The sequence below is a fragment of the Enhydra lutris genome, unplaced genomic scaffold (assembly GCF_002288905.1).
Source record: "Enhydra lutris kenyoni isolate GAN:26980312 unplaced genomic scaffold, ASM228890v2 scaffoldscaffold22, whole genome shotgun sequence".
Lineage (NCBI taxonomy): Eukaryota > Metazoa > Chordata > Mammalia > Carnivora > Mustelidae > Enhydra > Enhydra lutris.
Window position 1 is genome coordinate 14952852 of NW_019154106.1, and position 10880 is coordinate 14963731.

A 10880-nucleotide genomic window follows, 5' to 3' on the forward strand; every position below is an offset into this window, starting at 1 on the left:
GGACAAAGCTGGTAAAAATAAACTCTGATGATTTTAATTTGCATTTGCTTTGGTTTTTCTAAAGCAAATGTCAAATTTGTTTCAAATATCAAATATATGATATTAAATGTCGAATACAGTTTCCATGGTCAGTGATAAAATTTTTAAAGTGGCCTTATTCTTCTCTACACAAGGAATGAACCCTAATGCGTCCATTATATTTATTACAGGTCTTCCACTGCTTCCACCATCGAGGCTAATTATTTATTAATATTGAAGGTATTCAGTTTTTTGTGAAAATAATTGAGGTCAAATTCAAATGTCCCCATTCCCACAAAGCTTAGCCACATTATACCCCTTTCTGAAAACTAATCCCATGCCCCAATTTATCCCATTACACTCACAATACTTAATTTCACCAGATCATTTGATTCCCCTTTCATAGATAGTCTGAAAGGTTTTTTTGTTTGTTTGTTTTGTTTTGGGAGGTTTTGTGCGTCTTCTTTAAATATTGGTGTTCTTCTCTCATTTTCTCAATAAACTATTAACTCAATGAAAATAGACTCTATTGATTTGCAGACCTTATTTAATAATTTAAATTTAGATCATGGCAAGAGCAATAGCAGTAATTGAAAAGTCATTACAATGCACTACTAATTGTGCTAAGAATGTTAAGGGGATTTTTAAAATGTAATGCACATAATGACCCCATGAGATGATATTTTTAATATTCCCCAGAGGCACAAAGAAATAATTGACAAGACTAGGCAGCTAGTAACTAGTATAGTAGAATTTGACCTTGCTAAGATGCTTTACTGACCCTACAATGACTGTGACCAGTAATTCTACACTTTATACAGAGTAAGGCCTTAATAAGTGTATCTGAATTTTTATTAAAATAATAATGTACTGAATAGTTCAAAATCACACTTTAATTTTTGAACTGTAGTACTTAGGACACATACTTTTATTTTCTAACTTATACAGTCCACTTATAGTAGAACCTCAGTTGCACCAACAAAATAAATTTCTAATTTTTATAGTTTTGATTTTAGGATGGCAAAGTAACATAAAATTTAAAGGATTTTTTTTTTCATTTTTTACTGAAATACACTTATGAGTCTGTTTCACTGTCTAAACAATTTAATTTCTTTGCTTTTGATGTTAGAAACACTGCAAGGAAGACCGATTATTTTTATGTGTACACAACGTGTGTGTGCACGTGAATGGACACGGAAGATGGCAGAAGGATGCACCATGGCAACAGTGTCAAAATCTAATTAGATATGCAGCTTAAGTATTTAGTAGAAGAGGCAGTTTTATGTGAGATGCATTTGCCAGATGTCCAGGATGATTCATGTTACCACCTCAGACATTGACACCAGAGAGTCTGAATTTAAATCCCAGGTGTACCTTTCACAGGCAATGTGGCTTCGGGTAAGACATTTATCTCACTGGAATTTAGATTCTTCTCTATTTTATCATACTTTAGTAATACATAATCAATATTGTTATTATTATTAGTAGTAGTAGTAGTAGTATAGCTATTATTAACTATTGTTATTAGAAACTTTCTGACACAATTTATAAAGAAACTTGGATATATCTCCAGGACAAAGCATTCCAATCACAACCCTTAAACTTAAGTCACTGATGCTCAAGGACAAAATAAGACAACAGCTCACTGCACAAAACTGTGTGACACTGAAATATAAATTCCATACTCCAAGGCCTCATCCATGACACTGACATGTTCATGCATGCAGACCATTTGTTATAGCCGAAGTGATTGTGTAAGCTACTTGATGAAGATCATACATTTAGTTGGATTCAAGGATTAAGGTAATATAAAATGTTACTTGTATTTCCTCAGTTTCCACATAGATAACATTTGGAAGAGGATGCAAAAGTGGCATATTTCATAGGGATAGAACTATACTCATTTTATAAATACTGACTTATTCATTCTTCAGTTCCTGAGTTAAAGCTATGATTTTTAAAACTTTTTTTACACTGTGGCAGAAATAATTCCAAAATATCCCTCAGGATTTCCTGCCCTAGCCCCAGGGACTAGAAATATGATAATATAGCACATATTAATGCAGAATTACTTGTCTAAAGGGATTTCAACAATGTAATTAGTTACTGGCATGTTGACTTTGGGTTACATGTTTCAATCCTATCTAATCCCATGAGCTCTTTAAAAGAAGAGAATTTTTCCTGACTGGCAACAGAAAAGTAAGTAGGAGAGATTCAAAGCACAGTTAGACTAAAATGTACCACCCCTGGTTTTGAAGATGAGCCGCGACATGCAAAGCCCTCTGGGAGCTGAGAGCCGACCTTCCCCCCTTCCCCCTAACTGTCAGCTAGGAAGTTTCTAAACACAGGAGACCCCATCTTGAAGCTCCATTTTCCTTTCTAACGATAAACTCTTGAACTAGGACAGAACACTAATTATTTTTACAAGCAATTACTCATAAAATCCAAAAGAACAACTATCATAAGGATCATAATACTATTGAACTTCATGAGGACAGAAAAGTTAACTAGTCCATACCAGGAATACATTTGTTTGACAGCATTAATATAATAATCAATTAGATAGTAATTAAAAACAGGGTGCCTGGATAGCTTAGTGGGTAAGGCCGTAGACTCGTAACTTCACCTCAGGTCATAATCTCAGGGTTGTAAGATCCAGCCCTGTGTTGGGTGTGGAGCCTGCTTGGGACTCTCTCCCTACCTCCTTCTCTGACAATCTCCACCTCCCTAAACTCTCTCTCTCTCTCTTAAAGAAAGAAAGAAAAGAATGAAAGAGATAGTAATCAAGAGCAGTACCATTTGTCAGTACCAAATGAAGTTGTTTGTTTCTCTCTCTCTCTCTCTCCTCTTCTTTATCTAAATCATCTGATTACTCCTTTCTTCTCTCTCTTAAAAAACCCTTTGCTTTCCCCACATAAGAGGGACACTTTTCCTGCTTACACCAAATCCATGCTTCCCAAATTGCAATTCTGAGACCCCAAATAGTGGCCTGTGTTCTTTTTCAGTTTCTCCTCCTTTTCTCACATGAAACAATGAGGGAGCATTGAAAAAAAAAACAAGATTTATTACTCTCAAGTCACAGAGGGTACATTACAGGTCTGGGGCCCCACAGTTTGATCACAGGTACACAGAGTCAGGAAGAGACAGAGAGAGCTCGCCAATCTGATGCTCTGTCTTTATTGGGATCAAGAGTAGGGTACCCAGTATTTGCGGGTTCACTACTTGTGAATTTAAAATATAAAGTCCAGGAAGAAAAACACAGAGTCACCAAATGATCAGTTAGAGGTCACCCAGGGCTTTCTAAAAGAGGGACTTCACTAGTGGGGCAGTCTGACTCCTCACCTAGTTGTGTCCCTGGCATTGTGTTCACTGTAGATGAGAGGTCTTTGAAATGGATGCCCCAGCCATCAAAGCTTAATGTTAGTACTTTAAATTATAATTTAAAAAAAGCCAGGACTCCTGGGTGGCTCAGTCAGTTAAGTGTCTGCCTTTGGCTCAGGTCATGATCACAGGGTCCTGGAATCCAGCCCCCTCATAGGCTCAATGCTCAAGGGAAGTCTGCTTCTCCCTCTGCCCACAGCTCCTCTACTTGTGCTCTCTCTCACTCTCTCTCTCACTTTCTTTCTCTCTCATAAATAAAATCTTTTAAAAAAAAGTGTAATTGTCAGGCACATACACTATTCCTAATAGGGTCACATTGTGAAGATTAAGACTCCAAAATATTCTTTCCTTAGGGGACACAATTCAACTCCTAATATCAACTTTCAAGTCCTAAGTAAGTTTTTCATCTCAAAAGATTCTATGTTCAGACATATGTATTACATGTAGCAGTAGGCAAAATTATTTAAAGTCAGTACATTTTTACATAGGGAATCTCACATATTATTATTTTCATGGCCCACCAAGGTTGCCTTAGTTCCTCCAATCTTTGAATCAAAATTTATCTTCAAAATAGCCTTTTCAAAAAGAATATCTGCTTTTTAAGAAATAGAAATAGCTTGTGTAAATTTATGGGGTACAACATGTTGATCTGATACATTATAACATTGTAGTATGATTGCCATTAAGAAAAATAAGAACTTGCAAGCTGTGTTGAGAAGAGTATAGTATCAGTAATAGAAGTTATACCATTCTGCAATGCATATGAGGAAGTGTTCAAGAGCACTTGTAATAAAGATGTTTCTAAGAATGCCAAGAAGCATAAAAATAAAGATAACACACACAAACACACACACACACACACACACACACACACCCTATGCTCAATCCTCAGTTGTCATGTCATTTCAATTCTTTCAGTTGGGCTTATTTTCTCTGAATATTTTTTGTGAATATGGACACACTGATGACTTCCTGATGGGAAGTCTTTTCTGCCTAGAAACTTTGGATCTAATTATTTCAAGCAATTTACATTAGGATCTTCTGAATAAGAATTGAGTTTAAATCATATTCACTCCTAAACTAGCAAACCCAAGAATAATACAGACTTTGAAGACATGCCAATACATAAGATTAAAAAAAATGGACAATCAGGTCTTTCATACTTTTGGCAACTCTCTCTTACAGTTCTTTCCAGAGACCTAACAAATTGTTCTGTGAGTAAATCAAACAACAAGGTCATCTCCAATGATATGGGTCTGCAGAAAAGGTTGATCAGGATAGACCTCAACTCCAAACTTCAATCTTACCACACTGAAAACACCCCATCATTAAGTGTTCCCCGAGGTCACACTTGCACATAGTGGCCATAGAATCCTACAATTTCCTCATGTATGACATGTCCTCATAGAGCAAGATTGGAATTTCTTGCTTGACCTTGCTTTGTGAAGTGCATCTGGTTAGATGTTTGGAAGCAATGAAGGGTGTGGGAGGAATCTCAGGAAGAAACCAAATATCATTGTCTGACAGCTTGTTCAAATGAGGTAATCACAAGGTGTCTAGGCAAGGGAAGACTGTTATTGCCGTCTTTTAAAGGAGAGTTACTTACAACAACTACAAGTTTGCAAGATCATCTGTGAATTCATTGTTCTCTCTCTTACCCACACAAATATGTCTACTTTAGATGTCAGAGTTGTACTCTTTCCCTATAAGATACTGACATTAAAAAAAAATTTTTTTTTAATTTAAAAATTAAAAAAAAAAATTCCTGGTGAGGTTGCACATTCCATCATGTTGGCAGTTCCACTATCTTTATCACAAAATTCTGAACTGAAATTAGACCATAATCTCTATTCACAATACACATGATAACAGCAACCACAGGAACTCCATATCAGAAGTATATCTAGGATATATTTTGAATATAATGTCTCTGGGGAGGTACCTAAATGAGATCCAACATACGCTCCTTTTCATATATGCCTTGTCTTGAAATAGAAGAGGACATCAACTAAAACCCTGCCAACTAAGATCTACTAAAGTGTGATCATTGCAAGAGGAAAATCAGCAAATGCAATCAATGATAAACTGCTTGAGATGGATAAATTCTGAATCTGAAAAAAAAAATTGATGTTTGTATGTCACTAGAGTTCATTGTGCAATTTACAATATTCCATTCCCACAGAGACAAATAGATGATGTTTTTTTCAAGATAAAAAGTTTTTTTTTTTTCTTTTCAATTTTTATTTTAAGTAGGCTCCACACCCAACACAGGGGTCAAAATCACAAGTCTGAGATGAAGAGTCATATGCTCTACTCATGAGCCAGCCAGGTGCCCCTCAAATTAAGAAGTTCTAATATTCCTGGTACAATAAAGTTAATACAAACTTAGCAATTTTGATATAGTTCAGTAATTTATAAATAAAAGACATGTTCCAGGTAAACAAAAATATTCATATTAAATTTTCTATATGGCTAACAGACACATAAAAAAAATGTTCATCATCATTAGCCATCAGGGATATTCAAATCAAAACCACATTGAGATATGACCTTAGACCAGGTAGAATGGCCAAAATCAACAAGACAGTAAAACAAAAAGTGTTAGAGAGGATGTGGAGAAAGGGGAACCCTCTTAAACTGTTGGTGGGAATGCAAGCTGGTGCAGCCATTTTGGAAAACAGTGTGGAAATTCCTTAAGAAATTAAAAATAGAGCTACTGGGGCACCTAGGTGGCTCAGTGGGTTAAAGCCCCTGCCTTCGGCTCAGGTCATGATCTCAGGGTCCTGGGATTGAGCCCCACTTCAGGCTCTCTGCTAAGTGGGGAGCCTGCTTCCTCCTCTCTCTGCCTGCCTTTCTGCCTACTTGTGATCTCTGTCAAATAAATAGATAAAATCTTTGAAAAAAAAATAGAGCTACCCTATGACCTGCAATTGCACTACTGGGTATTTACCCCAAAGATACAGATGTAGTGAAAAGAAGGGCCATCTCTACTTCAATGTACACAGCAGCAATGACCACAATTGCCAACTGTGGAAAGAACCAAGATGCCCGTCATCAGATGAATGGATAAAGAAGATATGGTCCATATATACAGTGAACTACTGTGCCTCTATCAGAAAGAATGAATACCCAACTTTTGTATCAACATGGATGGGACTGGAAAAGATTATGCTGAGTGAAATGAGTCAAGCAGAAAGAGTCAATTATCATATGGTTTCACTAACTTGTGGAGCATAAGGAATAACATGGAGGACACTGGGAGATGGAGAGGAGAGGTGAGTTGGGGGAAATCGGAAGTGGAGACAAACCATGAGAGATTGCAGACTCTGAGAAACAAACTAAAGGTTTTGGAGGGGAGGGGTGAACCTGGTGGTAATTATTAAGGAGGGCATGTATTGCACGGAGCACTGGTAGTGGTGCATAAACAATGAAGTTTGGAACATTGAAAAAAAATTAAATTTAATTAAATTTTTAGAAGTTCAAATAATAAAATAGGTTGAAATCAGAAAGATTCTTAGGGATCATGTAATTCAATACTGCTATGTTGATCAATGGTGACTAAAGGTGATATCCCTCACCACTGCATAAATATCGTTTTTATCCAAACACCTTGATCTCTCTCAAGTCACCCTCTTTTCTAGATTACATTAAAACTCACTAAGATAACCCATATCTGCAATGTGTTTGTTTCAAAGCCTAAAAAGTCTCTAGTGAGTTTTAATATTATCAGTTATCACATTCAAATTCCCTATTTCAACCATTGGCTTCTTGTATGCTTTACCTATAGCCCACATGAATATATCTACTTAATTTGGGACATGTAAGCTACAATCATAATAACCCAAAAGTATAAATAAATTTTTATAATTTGTATGACCCAAGAAAAACTTAATGCTTCCCCCAAATTAGAAGTGCTCATTGTAGAAGCAAAAAGTTTTTACAAAAAGAATACAGAGTACCACTCCAACTATGAGAAACAACCCAAGGTAAAAATATATCTTCAGAATGGTAAATATTTACACTACGTTCTGCCACTCTTCAGAAGAATCTAAATAAATATGAGAAGAATTTGAAGCATGACCCCAAGAAATAAAAGGGAGTTACCTAGCTAATAGCTTGTCCCTTAAAACTTGAATATTTTACTATCATTTGAATCTAGTGCTTTCTGCTCAGTCAACCAAGAAGAATAACCAAGTTGAAGCTCCATGATCAGACTTGATGTGACTGAAGTGTCTAATACAAAGGAAGTCATTTGAAGGAGGAAAAGCCTGCCAAGCTGCGGATATAAGCAAATAAAACATAACTTATAAACAGACACCACAAAACAACATGAAGAAGGGCAGGGAAAACACTAGGTCAAAAACACAGCGATGCTAGCCAGGCAAGAGAGGTAGAGACACAGCAGTGAATATCTAAGCCATGTGTGTTGACATATCTGTACCCGGTGCTGTCTCTTTTGTACATGAAAATGGCTCAACACTAACCGGTGTACATGTTCATTCTTTTTTTGTTTTGTTGTTTGTTTTTAAAGATTTTATTTATTTATTTATTTGACAGACAGAGATCACAAGTAGGCAGGGAGAGGAAGAAGCATGCTCCCTGATGATCAGAGAGCCTGATGTGGGTATGGATCACAGGACCCTGGGATTATGATCTGAGCTGAAGGCAGAGGCTTTAACTCACTGAGCCACCCAGGTGCCCCTACATGTTCATTCTTGAAGGAATGAATTCTCATGCCCCCTGATGATGTTAACAACACAATAAAAAGATAGGATTCTCAATGGACTTCTAGACAAATCCAAACTATGAAGGAAACTTTGCAATACCCTATTATCTTTTGTCATCTAAGATCAACTTCTTTCTCCATAACTTCTTCATGGCATCTTTCACCTCTGCATTCCTCAGTGTATAAATTAGAGGATTGATCAAAGGTGTTCCAAGTGTATAAAACACAGCTATCATCTTATCCATGGGGAAGGTGGTTGCTGGGCGTGTGTATATGAATATGCAAGGACCAAAGAACAAAATGACCACAATGATGTGAGAGATGCAGGTGGAGAAGGCTTTTCTCCTCCCTTCAGCACTGTAGTTTCTCAGAGAATACAAGATAATAACATAGGAGCATATCAGCATGACAAAACTCACTGTACAAATGGCCCCACTATTGGACACCAAGAGTAGGTTGACCACATAGGTGTCCGCACAGGCAAGTTTCAACAAGGGCTGCAAGTCACAAAAATAGTGATCAATCACATTGGGACCCCAGAAAGGTAAACTCAAGGCAAGAAAAAGCTGAGCTAAAGAATGCACACAGGACCCCACCCAGGCCATAGCCACTAGAACAGCACAGACCCTTCGATTCATGATGGTTGTGTAGTGCAGGGGCTTTCAGATGGCCACATAGCGGTCAGCAGCCATGAGGATAAGGATGAAGATCCCCAAGCATCCAAAGAAATGTAGTGAAAAGACTTGTATCATGCACTCACTGAAAGAGATAGTGGTCTTCCTCAAAAGGGCATCCACAATCATTCTAGGGGCTATGCAAGTAGAGAAGCAGGTGTCAGATAAGGATAGGTGGAAAAGGAAGAAGTACATTGGACTCCCAAGTGTCCGGCTGGTCTTGATAGTAGTAATAATCAGGAAGTTACCCAGCAACGTCCCCAAATAGAAAAGCAAGAAAGTGACAAACACTATTTTCTTTCTAACAGGATCCTGGGTTAAGCCAAGCTGAATGAACTCAGTCACGTTATTATTCAGCTGCATGATTTCTTCAATTAGGAGACGCTTGAGTACAAATGTGTTGATCTGCAAAAAATAAAGGAATTAATTCGTGGTGTGATGTGTGATTTTATGGACTATTTCCAGCAAACTAAATATTCCTCATCATTAATATTTTAGGAATGAGTTTCTACAAGTCACCTCAATAGTTTTTTTCCTTCATTTTTAATGATCAATTCATAAGGTCATTATGAGTCTCAACAATCTTGTGAAGGTTAAATCTCCCTAGAGCACTCTTCGGATACAAACTTGTAGCATTTAAGTGATCCCAATTTGATGAATATAAGTTTAAAAGATATGGCTCCATTTTATTACTAATGTCATTATTTTTATGTATTTAACATATCTTTGGGCCCATGTTTTGATGGTGTATTAGTTGGCATTTTGGATATATTTGACTGCCCTTAGAGTTCAAGGTCTAAATAAAAAATATCATACCTGATTTTCATCCTATAAAGAATGTCTTCTTTATGCATATGTTTATCAGCCTGTATTTATTATACATATTTAGGGATAATATTTTTGTATATTTTATATATTATATACATACATTAAAAATATATAATTTCATAAATATGTAACATGCCCTCTTTAACTAAATATTTTCTCCGTGATATTATAGCTAGAAAAGAGGAACAGGAAATACCTCACCTTCTAAATAATATGCTATTACCTTGATACACATTTATGATACTTAGTATTTGATAGACACTAATGCAGATAAGTGAATGAATGTTCTTTGATAGTGGGTTATATCTCAAATATCTGCATTTCTAAATTTCTCCCTCCCATTTCTGTAAAACACTCCTTAGTGGACCCCAAATCCCTGAGTTTATGTATAAATGAAAAGAGGATATTATCGCTCAATAGCTCATGTTTTCACTAATCCAAATTTTAGTTTCAGCACTTTGGGTCTGAGGTCATTTGGGGAGATGTCACCAGATAGTTCATGTAGGACCAGATCATCATGATCGTAATTCCCAGTAGGGTTTGTATTATCTAGGTACCCCAAATCCCACATCCTTGTAACAGAGCAGAGATTCAGAAGAGTGAGGCAGATATAGTTTTAGACAAGAGGAAGAGTCAGAACTGACTTCATTCAGTTTGTTTTCTAACCTGGCAAAGTCAATGATCATCCAAGTTTCAAATTTCACTCCTTTCAAATGAAAATTTCCTTTTTCAAATTTTGGGGAAAAAATTACCACTGACTTTACTTCCAAAAACAAAATCTTTTCTCTAGATCTTACTTGTCAAGATGATGTTGAAAGGGCATTACCTGAAAGTAAAAATAAAACCTGAAATGTGATGGGTTGAAATGTAACTTGGAAGATTTACTTATCCCATTGTGTTCCTTCTCAAAGTCATCTATACCTTTGATATCTGTCTTGAAAGCTGAGAGTAGCCATAGCACAGATAAACTAAACAAACAGAAAATTTCCCTTACATATCTTCTCCTCTCCCTTGGTAAAGTTTCTTCTCCACAACATACTGGAACTGAACCTTATCTTCCTCAAAAGCAAAAACTACTCTTGGGAAAGTGTCTGTTGAGGTTATTTACCTCAGAATTCCATTGTTTTCTTTAATTTTCTTTGCATAGTGTAATCTTTGTCAAAGATTTTAAACTACAAAGAAATTAGTTGGTGTCTTAATCAATATAATAAGCTCATTATTTCCTTATTCATTTGAAAGCGTGATCCATCACA

At 36.4% G+C, this 10880-nt stretch overlaps 1 pseudogene; it reads right to left on the reverse strand.

The window, feature by feature from the left end:
• Positions 1-8229: 8229 nt before the first annotated feature.
• LOC111149836 lies at positions 8230-9162 on the reverse strand (annotated as a pseudogene).
• Positions 9163-10880: the final 1718 nt, after the last annotated feature.